The following is a 15,704-nucleotide window of genomic DNA, read 5'->3' on the forward strand; positions in this document are numbered from 1 at the left end:
GGTCAGTGTGAGGAGAGGGTGCGCCTCTCTTTGCTTTTCCCTGAGGAGGGCGGCTGCGGCTGGCCGGGAGCCCCCCCACCCCAACCCCCGCAGCTCGCCCCTTGCACCCGCAACTCTCCCGGGTCAGTGAGCGGCGGGGGCAGCCGCGCTTCCCACCTCGGGTCCCGCCGAGGAGCAGGCAACTGGGGAACCGGGTCGTCCTGGCCCGCCTGCCCGCGCAGACCCTCCCTGCCGTCGCCTCCCGCGGTCCAGCCGGGCGCTGTCACCGGTGCCCCGGGGGGGGGGTGTGTCCGCGCCGCTGCCCGCTGCCCCCCGCCCCCGGCGCCGTCGGCCCTCCCGCCACCCCCTCGGCGGGCCCTTCCCTTACCGCGGCGACACCCGGCGGGGACCTGCCCCTCGCTCCACCCGCGGGGGCGGCGGGCGCGGCGCGGGAGGCTAGTTCGGCGGCAGGTGCGCTCGTCCCGGCCCCGGCGCCCCGGGCCGCCCCTCCCAGCCCCCGGCCCGGGCCACCGCCCCCGCTCCTGCTCCGGCTCCTGCTCCCGCTCCTGCTCCCGCACTGGGCGGGGCCGCCTCGGGCGCTGCGGAGGGAGCCCCGCGCTCGTCTATGGCAAAGTTCCTGGCCGAGCTCCTGGGCTGCGCGCTGCCGGCCAAGGGCGCCTCTCCCGCGCCGGAGGTGGGTGCGGGCGGCGTACGCGGGCCGGGGCCGCGGGAGGGGACGGGCGTGCGCGGTGTCCGCCACGGGTCCGTGTGCGGTCCGGGTGCGCGTCCGGGTGCGGTCCGGGATGTGGTCCAGGTGCGGTGTCTGCCGCGGTTCCGTGTGCGGTCCGGGTGCGGGTCCGGGTGCGGTCCGGGTGCGGTCCAGGTGCGGTCCGTGTCCGGGGACGCAGGAGCAGCATCGCCGGCACCTCGGGCCGATGTGGGCAGTCGGTGCGGGCTTCGGGGACCGACGCCGGCACCGGACTCCGCACGTCCCGCACAGACCGCCGTCCACACCACTCACCTGAACTGCCTGGGTTGGGGCTAACGGGGGGGGGGGGATGCGGGAGCCCTTCGCGGCGCGCGGGCCTGTCCCATTGAGGCGCTGGGGGCAGCGGCCGTTTAAGGGAAACCTGTGCCGGCCGCTGGGCCGCGACGGGCTCACAGGGGGCACCACAGCCCCCTTCCCCTCAGGTCTACACTGGGAACAGTGGATCCTTTGTCTCTGTCTACATGAAGGACTGCCCGACACCGAGGCCTTAACCAAAGGTCAGTGGTGGCGACCCTTCCTACAGCCTTACTCAGTGCTCAGGCCGGACAACCGTTCCCACCGCTGATCCGGGGCCACGCGGTCCACTGCGGCCGCAGTTTCCCGAGGGGCCGGGATGGCAGCACTTGGGGTCCCCCCTCCGCAACGCAGGTCACGCTGCAACGACGCTCCCCTGCCTGCTGTGGAGTCTCTTCTGCCCTTGGCCCCTCTGGGCGCTCCTGCCTTCCGGGGCCTCTGGTCACCGGCTTCCAGTTTAGGGCTCGGCATTGTCCCTGCCCTGTGACCGATCGGTGTCAAGCAGGAGGGTTGCGGTAGTGAGGGAGGAAGAGCAGAAACCAGACCGACAGCCTGGGTGCTCCATGGCCTGAAATCTAAAAAAAAGTGAAAAGCCTGAAGACATAAAGCTTTCCAGGCCTGCAGCAAAAATCAGCTGTGTTGCTTGGCCCCTTAGCATCTCTGCTCATTTCCTTTCCTTCTCCGTGGTGGGAGTGTTAGGTCGCACTTGGGGGTCATTCCAGGGAGGTGAGATGCTCCTTTGAAACTTTCTTTCTTTTTCTTTATTGTATTTGGGTTTTTATTTTTATTTATGTATTTTTAAAAGATTCTGTTTTTAAGTAATTTCTATACCTAGGGTGAGGTTCGAAACCACACCCAGAAGATCAAGAGTTTTTTGCTCCACCAACCAAGCTGGCCAGGCACCCCCTGGATCTTTGTTTTTAAATGACCAACCCACACCAAGCGATGTTGTTGTATGTACTGACTTTTGGCTGAATATTCCTGTTTTGTCCTCTAGCCAACAGACGCCCGACCTTGATTTCTTAGAGCAAGTGGCTCTCCACCATTGCTGGTCAGAGGGCAGCTTAAGAAATACACCAGAGATACACCACGACAATTAAGAAAACGAGTGGCTGTTTTGTCTTTGAAGAGCTCCTGGGAAAGGGAATCCCTTCAGCCTCTCCCTCGTGACTCTGAGTGTCTTGCTTTGTGTCATTTTCTACCCAAGTGGGGGCAGGAGCCTCTGAAGCCTCTGTCTCTCCTCTCTAAAGATGACTGATTGGGCGTTGCTGAACCCCCAGCAGGTACCCCCTTTAATCAGTGTTGCTAGAAGAGTTAAGACATCATCTCTTCCCTACCTATCGGGGAAAATCTGTCCGAACGGGTGTGTAACTGAGTCAGGAGTCTGTTTGCGATTGCTTTCTTCCCAGGCCACACATTCTTACTCATAAAGGAAGAAGCTTTTGTTGCGCTCTCTATATTTGGGAGGGAGAGAAACGTGTAAGAAAGATATTCTTAAACCTTTCTAAATATTCATTTCCCAAAAGCGAAAGTGCTAGGGCGTGAGAAAATTGAGGCAGCTCTGCATCTCCACCAAATGCTCTAATTCTAACTTCGGAGACAACCTTTAGTTCAGGGAGATCAAGAGATGGAGCTTTTCCTAATGAATGGCCTTTGGTTTCATTTTGGTTAGGGGGTGGCCGTGCGCGTGGTTTCTCCGACTCAGGCCAGTGCGGTGTGCGCAGGGGAGATTCTGCCTGAAAGAGGGCTGAGTTCTGACTGGACGTCTCCTGTGTTTGCAGTTGTTCGACACGGGAGATGGGTGACAGGTTGTGGGGAACACAGGGGCAGAGAGTCGCGGGTTGGAAAACCGGTCCTGTGCGTGCCTTGCGTGTCCCCTTCAGAGGAGAAGGGCGGACGGCGCGCGTTTGACACCCGGCACATCGTCATGACCCGTGTGCTCATCTCCCTTTACGCTTACTTACTATTTAAGTTCACAAACCAAGTCCTTGAGAAGCAGTTTTAGAGTTGCAAGAAAAATGAAAGGATGGTGAGTTTACCTCCGTCACAGCAGTGCCCTGAGCCCTGCGCTAGATTTTTAGAATGATGTTTGTGCCTCGCCAAAGGCAGAGCTGCTGCGGGAAGAGCGGCTTTCTGTGGGTTCTGCTGTCTAGAGAGGCAGGACACTTAAGCACAGGACGGTGGTTTCAGACCTGGCAGGTGCTAGCACACGTGTCCCGTGTGCTTAGCCCGGTGGAGTCTGGCCCTGATGTGCATTCCTGCTCCTGTCAGCTCTGACCTGTTGGGAACCTGCCCCCCCAAACCCCCCACCTCAGCCTCAGCAGCGCTTTTCATTGTGCCTTCCTGAAGTCGGCGATGGGTCTGGCTTCGGAGCAGAAAGAGGCAGGACAATTATATAATCAGAGGCGACTGCGTTTTCTCCTTCCAGGCCCCCTTCCCTCAGTCTGCAAACCTGCGTTGCTAGCGCTGCCATCCTCCATGATCTAACCTGGAGGGGACGTTCAGGAGCCACATCCGCTGGGCAGAGCGCATCTGGCTCTCTGGAAAAGGGGCGTTCAGGGGCGCCTGGGTGGCTCGGGTCGTGATCCCAGGGTCCTGGGATTGAGTCCGCATCGGACTCCTTGCTCAGTAAGGAGCCTGCTCCTCTCTCTCCGATAAATAAATAAAATATTAATAAAAGGGGTATTCGGTTCCATGCTGCTGCTTATGAATGTGGTCTCTTCTAGAATCGTCACGTCACACTTCCTGTATGTTCTGCTTGTTTCCGCTTTCCGGTTTCTGTCTCCACCACTGTTGCTGCCTGACTGTGACGACAGCTTTATCTTAGTTCATACATAACACAGTAATAACTGCCATTTATTGTACATTCTGGTGGGCATCGTTCTGAGGGCAGAACACACACGATCTCAGCTCTCTTCCCAGTAGGCCCAATAGAGGTGTGAACATCCGTGCTTCACAGACAAGAAAATTGGGGTTTACAGAGTTCAAGTAATCGGTTAAGGTCACTCTAGTGATGTACGCTAGAGTGAGGCTCTCAGGGGTCACCTACCTTCTTGGTACTTGGTGTTAGGTATGAGGTTAAGTTGTACTGTCCGCCCTGTTTTGGAAGTGAGGAAGCCAGGGCTCAGGGTTATTGCCTGAATTGTCCAAGGTTCCTCCCTACTGTCTGGGAGGTAAATCCTGGACTCTGATTCCATAGCGCTGCTCTGACTTACTTGATCTTGTCCTGGCCTCTGACTGCTGCCTCATCTACCCTGTCTTTGGGACCATTGCCAAAGCAATTTGCCTTAATAGCCCAACTCAGCACAGTGTTTATATGTCCCCAGTTCCTTGGTGGTTTGCCCTGGCTTGCAGATGCAAAAGGAGACGCTGCTCCCCTTGACAGTGTGGACGGTCACTCACAGTGTGGACGGTCACTGACACTGTGGATGGTCACTGACATTGTGGACAGTCACTGACAGTGTGGACGGTCACTGACACTGTGGACAGTCACTGACACTGTGGACGGTCACTGACAGCGTGGACAGTCACTGATAGCGTGGACGGTCACTGACAGTGTGGACGGTCACTGACAGTGTGGACGGTCACTGACACTGTGGACGGTCACTGACACTGTGGACGGTCACTGACAGTGTGGACGGTCACTGACAGTGCGGACGGTCACTGACACTGTGGACGGTCACTGACACCTTGGACGGTCACTGACAGTGTGGACGGTCACACTGATTGTGCTCACGCCCTGCAGTTCCTCTCCAGTCTTTCCTTCCTCTTGCCGTACTGCTAGCACTCCAGCAGCTCTTGCCTGCGCCCGTTTCCTGATCATGTCGACTCACCACCAAGCTGTTGGCTTTGCCCGGAGTGTTCTTCCCCTAAGTCATCTATTGAGTTTCCCTCCTGCAAGGCTCGGTCAGACCCCCTCCAGACCCAGCCCCTCGGACCCAGCCAGCCCTCCACCGCAGGCCCACTGGCGTGTTTCTACAGGAGACCTGTGGCAGCTTTCTGGAGTAGCTTCTCTGTGCTTGGTTTTCTGTCTTCAGTGGAGGTGACAGCAGTGCCATGCGCAGGGCGGGGAAGGTAAAATGGGTTCATGCTGGAAGGTGCGTGGTCATCGCTGAGTGCCTTGCCTGTTGTCTGACCTCTTCAGGCTCAAGAGCCCTGCATCTAGCACAGTGTTGTGCACAGCATTTTGCCTCCTTGAGTAACCGATGGGTCAGATTGATCTTCCAACTCTGAAGGCTGATGGTTTTCCTTGCTCTTAGGCTCCTTGTTGTTTTTCTGAAGTTCCAATTTAACCAGCATCCTGTATTTTTATGGGCCAAATCTGGCAATCCTCTCACCTGCCCCCTTCACCTCAGAACCCAGCCTCTAGAGTCCAATCCTACTCCGCTGTAGCAACCCTGTCCCCATCTTTCCCACACAATGGTCCCTCTTGTGACAGAGATGCTGTCCCAGGCCAAGAGAAGCAGCTGTTGGGACCGTGTGTCCCTACTGCCTCACTCGTGTGGAGATGCCGGAGTGAGCGAGATTTCCTCTGCAAGGGTCGGGTGTGCGTGTGTCAGGGCACCGCCGGCGTCCCGTTTCTTCATCCCTCCCGTGTTCACCAGCTCACACACTCATTCATTCATTTAACAAATGCTATTCAACCCTGGCTTTGTGTTAGGCACCCCATGAAAGCCTTGCTAAAAGACACGCAAACGGTTTCAACCGTGACCCACAGTAGGACAGGGATTGCACACTCGCTGCAGTCCTGAGCGCACGTGGCCAGTTATACCTGTAGCACTGAGATTGAGTTTCAAGAGTAATACATTTACTTATGACAGGGACGTACTTTGATCTTTGCAATTCTATTCTTTCCGTTCCATTTCTTCCATTTTGTTAAGAATTAAACAAGGAAAGACCCACTGAATTGATTTCCCGCGTTCTGACTCATAATTTGAAAAGCACTGCTCTGCAGGATGGTGAGATTCTATTTTTACAGAACAATTTGTAGTACCTCATTATCCCAGGACTATACTTACACATTATTACCCTGTATCAGGAGATTTTTGTGGTCTACCGTGGGAAGCCAATCACCATGAATAATATTATTTTTGGGGGAGAAGATATTTTCAGCGTTTCAAACAACTAACTTATCAAATGACCTTTTGTAAATATTCTGCCTCTGAATTGGGTACAAGGTTTGCCATGTTCCCTGAGCCCGTGTTACGATATGCTTCTTATTCAGGACATTGTAGTTGATTTCTATTTATTTCTCTTTGCATCTACGGACAACAGATGTGCTCCATGGGCTGAATGACTCCTTAGGCTGCATCTGTGGGTCTTTCCAGCTTTATATTTCAATTGACCCCAGCCCTTCTCTCTTGGAAGAACTTACACTTTCAAGCAGGTTTTTTTTTTTTTTTTTCCTTCTAATTTGCCTGGTACAGATCTTGATTTTGTCGATTACAATGAGCCCCTTTGTTTAAATGAATCTTTCGTGCTTTCATCCTCTTGGTCATTCTGACGGGCCTCGGCCATCTAAAGAACGAGCCCAGTGGTCAGGCTGTGTTGAAAGCAAATAATTTGGGTGCATAAGGCTGAGCTTCTGTGATTGGACGTCGGTGCACGATCAGAAGGGAGAAGTTTGCTTTGAGAGTAATAGCTCCTGTTGCACAGCTGGGCTTTCGATGGGGGTCATTTGAATTTTAAGCTAACGGGTACCGAGTTTGTCTTGTAAATTCACGATTCAGCTTGTTCGAGGGCCAGCTGGATCGCTCGCTCACATCTGAGCCATTGTCTACGCACAGGCAACTCTCCTCACCTTTTGTGTTAGCTGCTTTTAAACTCTGCATGCGTTTCACTTATAGGAATATTTGGTCTCTTTATGATTACATCTGTCTAATGGCTTCTTGCTGAGAAACCGTTACATGATTTTTTTCCTTTTTGTATTTTGATAGTAAAGGCTGGTGTTTCCTGTCGGTCAAGTGGCCAGTGCTGGCTGCATGTCTCAAGGGGCAGGAGAAGAGCTTCCCTCCTTGACTGATTTCCTTCCACTTAGTTCTTTCCAGTCTGTGGTAGTCTTCTTGCGCATTATGAATTTCTTTACTTCACAAGTGTTTGATAAAATAGGTCCAGTAGTGACAGTAGGTCCAGTAGTGACATTTGTACTTAAAAAGTTCTTCCTACTTGGAGTTGCCTACAGAAGTAGCCCGTAACTAAAATGACAACTTTTACTTATCTGAATCTCGTGATGAGTAAGGACTACACTTTCTACCCTTGGAGAATCTTAAATGTATCCTAGGCCCGTTTCTCCAAATGCCTGTAATATAGCAAGTGTCGTGTGACCCTGTCAAACCCAAATGGAGGACTTGTCACCTCCCAGGACCCACGGGAACCTCCTTCTCCTTTCCAAGCCCATTGGCAGCCAAAAGCACCACACGTCTTCTTACCTAGGGGAGCACTTTGGTGCCGTTTTTGCTTTCTTCCCTTTTCCTTCTCTCTTCGTGAACATCTGTCTGGGGCTCGGGCAGGCGCTTTCTTTGTACTCCTGTGGGTTGTCCCCGAGCTGACCGGCATTGGTTGAGTACGAACCACGCCCAGGGAGCAGAAGGGTCTGTGGGGGTTTCACAACAGGTGGTGGCAGCTTTGCCTCTGTCAAGCCTTCCTCTTGTCCCCGTTCCCGAATATGCTGCTCGTGTGCTACAACACTTTGTCATTGTCACTGTCCGGGCAAGCGTCCGTCCACACGACTTTCTGTTTCCATGGGCTCAAGTCTTTAAACTCTGCCTGGGTTATTTCTGAGGTTCTCTCTCAGCTGTCCTGCTCTGCCAGGCTGACTGCTTCCTGCCGTTAACTGTCCTCAGGGATCCTCTCGGGTCAAACACAAATTCTTTCTCCGGGGCCTGCTCGTCCTGTAACACGATGGCCTCTCTTCATTCTTTCCGCTCTTCCCGGTTAAACCCTATGCAGTCTTCAGGGCCACCGTGAAGGTCCGGCCCCTCGCGAAGGCTTCTCCAGTTGCGGGAGGTGGCCGAGAGCACACGGGCTGGAGATCCGGATCTTTGTGTTCTGGACCTGGCTCCTCCACCTCTTAGCTGTGTGACCTCTAAGAACATACTTCTTTGTATCTCGCTTTCATTTTCCGTGAAAGTGGAACGACAGTCGCAACTATCTCATGGAGTTTTATGAAGATTAAACAAGACGACTCCAGTAAGACACTCAGCGTAGTGTTTGCCTGTGGGTCATCGACACGTAAAACAATCAGGGTAATGGCGATGATGATAGTCCTGTACTTCACCTTGATCCTGACACGCTGTGGCACCTCTCTCCTTCGACCGTCTTAGGACATACCTTTTCCATTTCTGAATTCTCTACAGTGCCGAGGACAACATAGGTACGCAATCCGTGTTCATTAGTTTTGAAAACATGCCATATGCTGTTTTAGCAAAATCTGAGAATTAATTTATTTCTGAATAGATTTAATTGTGTCTTATGGAAGTGTCACCGCCACTGTCCTTTTGTGACTTGCCCCCTAATCTGTGGGATGTTTACTGCTGCTAACTTGGGCTGCAGCTGTACAAATGTTGATATTATATTTTTTACGTACAACTCTGGCAGAAGGAATACTTGACAAATGTGCCAGTTATAGATTCCATTTAAATGAAGTTCAACCGTAGATTGAAATATAATTAAACACAGAGTATTTTTTATTTTTCAGTTGGTTTGCAAACATGTGTCCTCTAAATAAGTCAAGTGAGGCAAATCCATGCTTTAAGTCAAGATTTTAGTCATCAGACTTCTGTGCTGCGTGTGTTGGTGGAGAATTCTGGCTGGGAGTCAGGTTAGCTTATTCTAAAATTAATTTACTCCCAAGAACACTTACCCAGTGGGCTTTCTTATCATATTTCCAGCGGGAAAGAGGGAGTAATGATGCCCCGTTTCTCTGGAAACTCTGTTGGATGGCCTGAAAGCATGGAGATTTACTTTCATGGAGATTATTTGAACTTGGCTGAAAGTCAAGCGAGGAGCCTGCAGAGAGGCACACGGGGCTGAAGCGGCCGCATTATGCATTGCAAAGAACCTGCACCAGGAGTCTTAGGATTTGGATTCTGAGCCTGGCTCATCTCCACACCGGCTGAATGCTCTTGAGGGAAATATCCTTACCTCTCTGAGTGTCCATCTTTATAGCTCTAAAGTGAAAGTAGTAATATTCAGTTTGCTTTACTCATAGAGATGATGTGAAGCTCCAGAATGGTAATAAATGTGGAAGTCCTTTATACATTGTCCGCCCTACACAGATGTGAGTTGTGATGATGCGATGACTGATGCTGTGAGGGGTGTGCAGAGACGTAAGGTGGGTCCTCGGCATCCCAGGCGCGCAGGGTCTGCTGGGGAACCGATGGTCAAGGACCGTGTGGATGGCCAGGATGGAAATGCTTCCACTTGAAACGCACAGAAGGAAATAGGAAGTAGTCGTGATTTACAGCTAGAGCTTTAACCCCTGGGAAGGCAGTCCTGGAATCGACTTATATCTAGAGATTTCCTTAAAGAGTAAAGCACTTGCTCAGGATAAAATGTAAATGAGTTTATGAATGAAATTCTATCGACATAGGGGAGGGCGGGAGCAGATAGCAGTGGCAGGAGGAATTGCAAGGAGGGGTTGCTGGGCTCTGAAGACGGTTCGAGAGTCTAGGATTGTAGATTGTAGAAACATATAGTGAGAGTCTAGGATTGTAGATTGTAGAAACATATAGTGGCTGTTGCTTAAACTCCCTGCTCTTTCCCTCTGTCTCCCTGTTCAGAAGACAGAACTTGGCCCCGCAGCAGAATCATCACACACTGTTTCCGAGAGCAGAACTCAGAGAAGGGAGCCCTTTCAGTTCACGAGGGGTGCTGACGGCTGGGGCAGAGTGAGGACGGTGGTCCCCTGGTGGAGCCGTTCCGGTTTACTGGTAACCGGGAGCCAGCAAGTCCTTTCTTTGCTGCCTGGGCTGGTTCCCGAGCTCACATGATGTAATCCCTCCGGAGGACGCCTACCAGTACTGAAGAAGTGGGATCCTTGGAAGAGAATCTGATGTTCTCAGGATGGAGGTGGCCAGCAAAATTTGGTTATGTTGTAAGGTTTCATTTGTAACCACATTTAGGTGCAGAATGTTGGTCCATATACTCCTCCTTAATCAGTGTTTTTTCCTATTCCGTTCTTGAATCAGTGTCCAGCTTTTGTGAAATCTAATGCCCCAGGGCTTTTTTTTTTTTTTTTTTTTTGTCCAACAAATTCCATGTTAGCCAAATTCCATGTGTGTTACAGTGTATTGTATGTCTGTTAGGAGAAAGCAGGCTGGTGTGGGAGAGCTCAGAGACACATACAGAGCCACACACAGGCGGGAAGACACACAGCAGCTTGCTTCTGGAATGGCCATGATGATTAAACCACACGGCCAGGGGTTACAATGCATCCAGAATCTCCCTGGCTTTATTTACCAACTAGGCTCCAAAGCCTTAAATATGCCACGTACGTACATGAGACTGAGTGTGTGGGACACTTTTCAGGGGCTCACAAACCAACCCTCTTTTCTTTTGCATTTCTCTTTTGCCTCCTTCCTCTCTTCCAGCTTAGGAAGGTCCTTGCTAAGAACCTGTGACATAGCTCTGTGCGGTTTCATTTTCTCCATCTCACTCTGCAAATAGAAACCGATTTCATTTTTTCTCATGTATAAAGAAATAGTGCATCTGATTTCACAGGCCAGAAAGAAATGATTGGAAGGCATCCAGCCAGGCCCTGGGGAACCCCCTAAAATTATCCTCTACCTTATGGACCGTCCAGATTGTTTGTATGTGTGGCTAGGGAAGAAGGGGGCAGGGAAGTGGGATTTGGGAAATAAAATTTTCTCATGCCCAGATGCTGTGAGTGAGTCAGATGGCTGGGTGAGGACCCTGACGCCTCCTGTGATTTTTAGGAGTTCATTTGCTCGGTGCCAGGTTTGGATGTCCAAGCAGCAGGGCGAACCCCCCGGGGGTTCCTAGTGAATTCAGCCCCCTCTCTGCACATTGTGTGGACTTGCCTTATGTGCGAATACTTCCTAGATAAGTGGGCTTCTTTACGGCTGCCTTTTTGATTTGGAATTGCTGTGGGCTAGAGAGATGAAGAAATATACTCTCAGTTACTAGCAGAATTGACAGATAATGGACAATAATAGAGTTCTTTTGAATTTACCAAAACACCTTACACACATAATTTTATTAGAAATGGAAAACCAGTAGGGGATTATTTTACTCTATTCATGGATGGAAAAACTAGGGAACAGGGAATTAAGAAATACTATCTTTAGAAAACAGCTTGGGTCTAAAATTGTCTAACCAACTTTGCACCTAATAAAAATAATTTACCAACTTTTCTATATGTAACTTCCTCCTTCATAGGATTAAGAAGATGGCACTATAAAAATACCACCAATTGAGGGGTACCTGGGTGGCTCAGTCAGTTAAGTGTCTGCCTTTGGCTCAGGTCCTGATTTCAGGGTCCTGGGATCCATCCCTATGTTGGGCTCCCTGCTCAGTGGGCAGTCTCTTTTCCCCTCTCGCTCTGCCTCCTCCCCACCGCTTGTGCTCTCTCTCTCAAATAAATAAATGCAATCTTTAAAAAGACCACCACCAACTAAAATCATTACTATGAAATTCTATGCAAAAATCACAAAGTGGTACTAAAAACTGGAAAGTATCTTACCTCAAATACAGTTTGGAACAATGCAAGGTATGCCTAAGTACCATAAAATATTATTAGTTAAATGAAAAATTAGGGCCTCCTGGCTGGGTCAGTTGGTAGAACATGGGATTCTTGATCTCAGGGTCATGAGTTCAAGCCTCACATTGGGAACAAAGTTTGCGTTAAAAAAAGAAAATGAACGAAGGGATGCTTGGGTGGCTCAGTTGGTTAAGCAGCTGCCTTTGGCTCAGGTCATGATCCCAGGGTCCTGGGATCGAGTCCCACATCGGGCTCCTTGCTCGGCAGGGAGCCTGCTTCTCCCTCTGCCTCTGCCTGCCATTCTGTCTGCCTGTGCTCGCTCTCTCTCTCTCCCTCTGTCTCTGGCAAATAAATAAATAAAATCTTTTAAAAAAGAGAATGAAAAACTAATTCCTTGTTAGTACAGTTTTTCTTCCCATTTCTGGCCTTGGTGATAAATGTGGTAACAAATGGGAGCACCTTTGGTTATCTCTTTCCAAAATCATTTCAAGCCCTTCTTTGTTGTGGGACAAAAATCCCGCCTGCTATTTCTAACTGCCCCCACCTCTTCCTTCAAGTTCCTTATATCACTGGATGAGTATTTCATTCCTTATATCGTTCCTTAGATCATGGAGCCAAGCCGTGAACTACAAAGAATAATTCGATTTTTCTTTCTCAACAAACCGTTCCCAAGGCACAGCATGTCAGGATGTTTGCCCAGGATTTTAGGCTAAGGGTCTCCTGTCCTGCCGGTGGCTGCGTGTTCTCAGTAGAAGAGAATAATCAACACATTTTGTGGCACAGTGCTTTCTAGATTGTAAAGCACCGCGACTGAATCCTCTTATGGTTCTCAGAGAATTATTATCCCCACTGGACAGACTTAGAAGCTGAGGTCCAGAGAGGTAAGCAAACGATAACCCCAGAGAACAATGGAGCTAGGTCTTCAGCGCTAGCCCTTCTGTTCCCAGGCGCCCCCACTCTTCCTGGGGCAACCTGAAGTGTGAGTTGTAATGCCCTCACCAGTGGAAGGGAGCGGTAGTAACTCTTGCGTTGGAGAGAGAGCTCCAGCGCAAAAGTTGATGCTTCCCACTCCCTGTATCTTTCGTGATATTAAAGACTGACTTTAAAAAAAACCAAGATACATAACGTTATATTAGTTTCAGGTGTACAACAAAGCAATTTGATATTAGTACATATTGTGAAATGATGACCACAGTAAGTGTAGTTAACATCTGTCACCATGCAAAGTGACTGAATATATTTTTTCCTTGTGATGAGAAGTTGTAGGATTTACTCTTAGTAACTTTCAGACTCACTCTGGTCAGCACGCCGTGTACAGTGCGTCCCAGGATTTATCTATTTTATAACTGGAAGTTTGTATTTTTTGACCGTCTTTGTCCATTTGCCTACCCCGGCCTCTGGCCATCACCCATCTGTTCTCTGTATCTATGAATCTATGAGCTGCTTCTTCTGTTTCTTCTGCTGTTTTTTTGTTTCCACACAAAAGTGGGATGATATGATATTTTTCTTTCTCTGTCTCTGACCTATTTCACTTAATACAGTGCTCCAAGATCCATTTATGTTGGACAAATAGCACAATTTCATCCTTTTTTAATGGCTGAATATACATCACATTGTCTTTGTCTATTTGTCTGTCAGTGGACACTCAAGCTGTTTCCATACTTTGGCTATTGTAAATAATGCTGCAGTGATCATGGAAGTGAAAATTTGTTTTGAGTTAGTGTTTTTGTTTTCTTTGGATAAATACCCAACTGGAATTGCTGGGTCACTTGGTAGGTGTAGTTTAAATTTTGAGGAACCTCCATACTGTTTCCCATAGTGGCAGCACCTGTCTCTTGTCTTTTGGTAATGGCTGCCTTTTGATGATTACCTTCTGGAGTGTAGCTGGATCTTTATTCTGTCACTCGTCATTTATTATTCGTGTAACCATAGGCAAATTACTTAACTTTGCTAAGCTCAACGTCTTCATTTATAAAGCGAAGACAGTAATTGTTATAAGGGTTAAATGAGAAAATACGTGTGAAGAGTTAGGCACTATGCTTGGCACATAATTAAGATTAGATGTTACCTTTCTTATTTTTCCACTTTGTAACACTTTAGCGTCGTTCCTGCTGTATTAATTATGTGGAGGTGGTCGATTTTGAGTGGACATGTGGTGGCTGTGGAGAAAGCTCCGCTACAGAAAGCTCCTATTCTATACTTTTTCTCTGGCCCACATGGAAAGCAAATTAGATGCCCCAGCCCTAGTGATGAGAAAAGATTGGTTTAATTTCTATCTTTCTTGGATAAATAAATCAATGTGTACTTTTCTTTCTGAAGTCTCTTGCCTATAACATATTGTGCTCTGCTGATTACTCATTGAGCGAGTATTTATTTAATCAGTTATGTGTCCTAGATGTGTGCGTGGTATTGTACGGATTCGAAAAGAAACAAGACATGGTCTCTGCCCCAGCTTACTTGAGGAGGGATTGGTTTCTAAGTGTAAAAACAGAGGAAAACCAGTATGCCTATTTTAGGGAAAAGATTTCACAGACTAACTCTTCCCAGCATGCTTCCAAGTGCTGTGACAACCCCTAAAAATATTTGTCAAAAGAAGAAGTCAACTTCAGAAGAAATTCTCCTTTTCTAGATTGATGCTATAAATAGGCAGAATAAGTTATTTGTGTCTTACAACTTTTTGAGACATAGCAACGATTAAAAATGGTAAAAAGGTGGCTTTATATCTGGGGTCACATCAAAACCTGCCCATTATCGTATTTTTTTAAAATTTTGTTTTGTAGTGCCTTAGGCAAGTTATTTTCTGCATATGTAAAATGCTCTAAGGAAAAATACCTCACTGGGCTGTTATGCAGATTATATGAGATATGATGTAAAAGCACTAGGCACAGCACGTGATCGCAAGTATCCAATTAGCAATAGTTTTCTTTCCGCGTTGGTGGATATGCTCCTTGTCTTTGTAGAGCAGAGGTTCCGATGAGTCCTGCTTTGGCAGCTCCTCCTCCCGTCATCTCCTCTTAGTCTTTCCCCTGGAGCGTTTCAGTTCCGTGTGCAGCTCAGCGCGGCCTTACATGCATAGTCCATCCAAGAGTTAACAACACCGTGCTCCAGCCTTTCTCGTTTCCTGGAGCTACTTAATCAGAGAAATCACTGTGGCCCTTTCCACGTAACTCATTGACGTCCAGAGCAACTAATTAGAGAGAGGGAGTATAGAAAATCAATCTTTACTAACATTGACATTTCTTCCAATTTAAGCAATTCGTTTGCTTACATTCTTTGTGAAAACCTGTTGAGATCTAAAATTATCCCAGATGACTACATTAGAGAGTCCTAATGGGTTTTAAACATTAGAATAAAGATGATTTGGACATAAAATACATAGTCAGAATTGGGAAGGGATCCAGCATATTCCACGAGCTCAGTAGACAAGTCGTCTGTACTCATGACATCATTGAAGAAGTCTCCTCTCAAGTTAGGAGGCAGTCAACTCTTTGAGAATGTAGCCTACCTAGGGGGAAGAGGTTTGTGGTCGGTGGTTCCCTTTGCACCTCTAGTTCTTGATCCTTCTCCTCTCTGTTCTCGGAAGCCAACCTGTATGAAATATATCCACGGGGTTCTCTTGGCTTCAGCTTTTAACTGGACTTGGCCAATGGGGATCATTGGTCATAGATGGAGGGAGTGGAGATTGTGAGGGCAGGGCGTTAATTACCTCAACTCCCTATATGCACCTTGAGATGCAAGGTCAACCTGAGTTGGCTGTGTCCCTCTACTTACGATCACCTTCCTGTAAGGTGGTCCTGTCCATGGAGCCCACCCCTTGCAGCTCTCCTTTCTCTTGTTACTTTATGCGTGTGGGCCGGGTGCCTAATGGGACATGTTACTGGCCCTAAATATTGTACTATGCCTCGTGGTTTTTCTTATAGCCTTTCTGTATCTTTGTAAATA

The 15,704-nt window shown here is 48.8% G+C and overlaps 1 long non-coding RNA gene across 2 annotated transcripts in view; it reads left to right on the forward strand.

Moving 5' to 3' along the window:
• Positions 1–1,086: 1,086 nt before the first annotated feature.
• Positions 1,087–15,704, forward strand: part of LOC131819259 (uncharacterized) — a 39,377-nt gene continuing 24,759 nt past the window's right edge. The window contains exons 1-3 of one of the 2 annotated variants that reach the window (XR_009349118.1): positions 1,087–1,245; positions 2,040–2,325; positions 9,823–10,112. This is a non-coding gene — a long non-coding RNA (uncharacterized LOC131819259). Of the gene's footprint in view, positions 1,246–2,039; positions 2,326–9,822; positions 10,113–15,704 lie in introns of those variants that run through there. The other variant, XR_009349128.1, reaches the window with a different exon arrangement.

Source organism: Mustela lutreola, chromosome 1, assembly GCF_030435805.1.
Source record: "Mustela lutreola isolate mMusLut2 chromosome 1, mMusLut2.pri, whole genome shotgun sequence".
NCBI lineage: Eukaryota > Metazoa > Chordata > Mammalia > Carnivora > Mustelidae > Mustela > Mustela lutreola.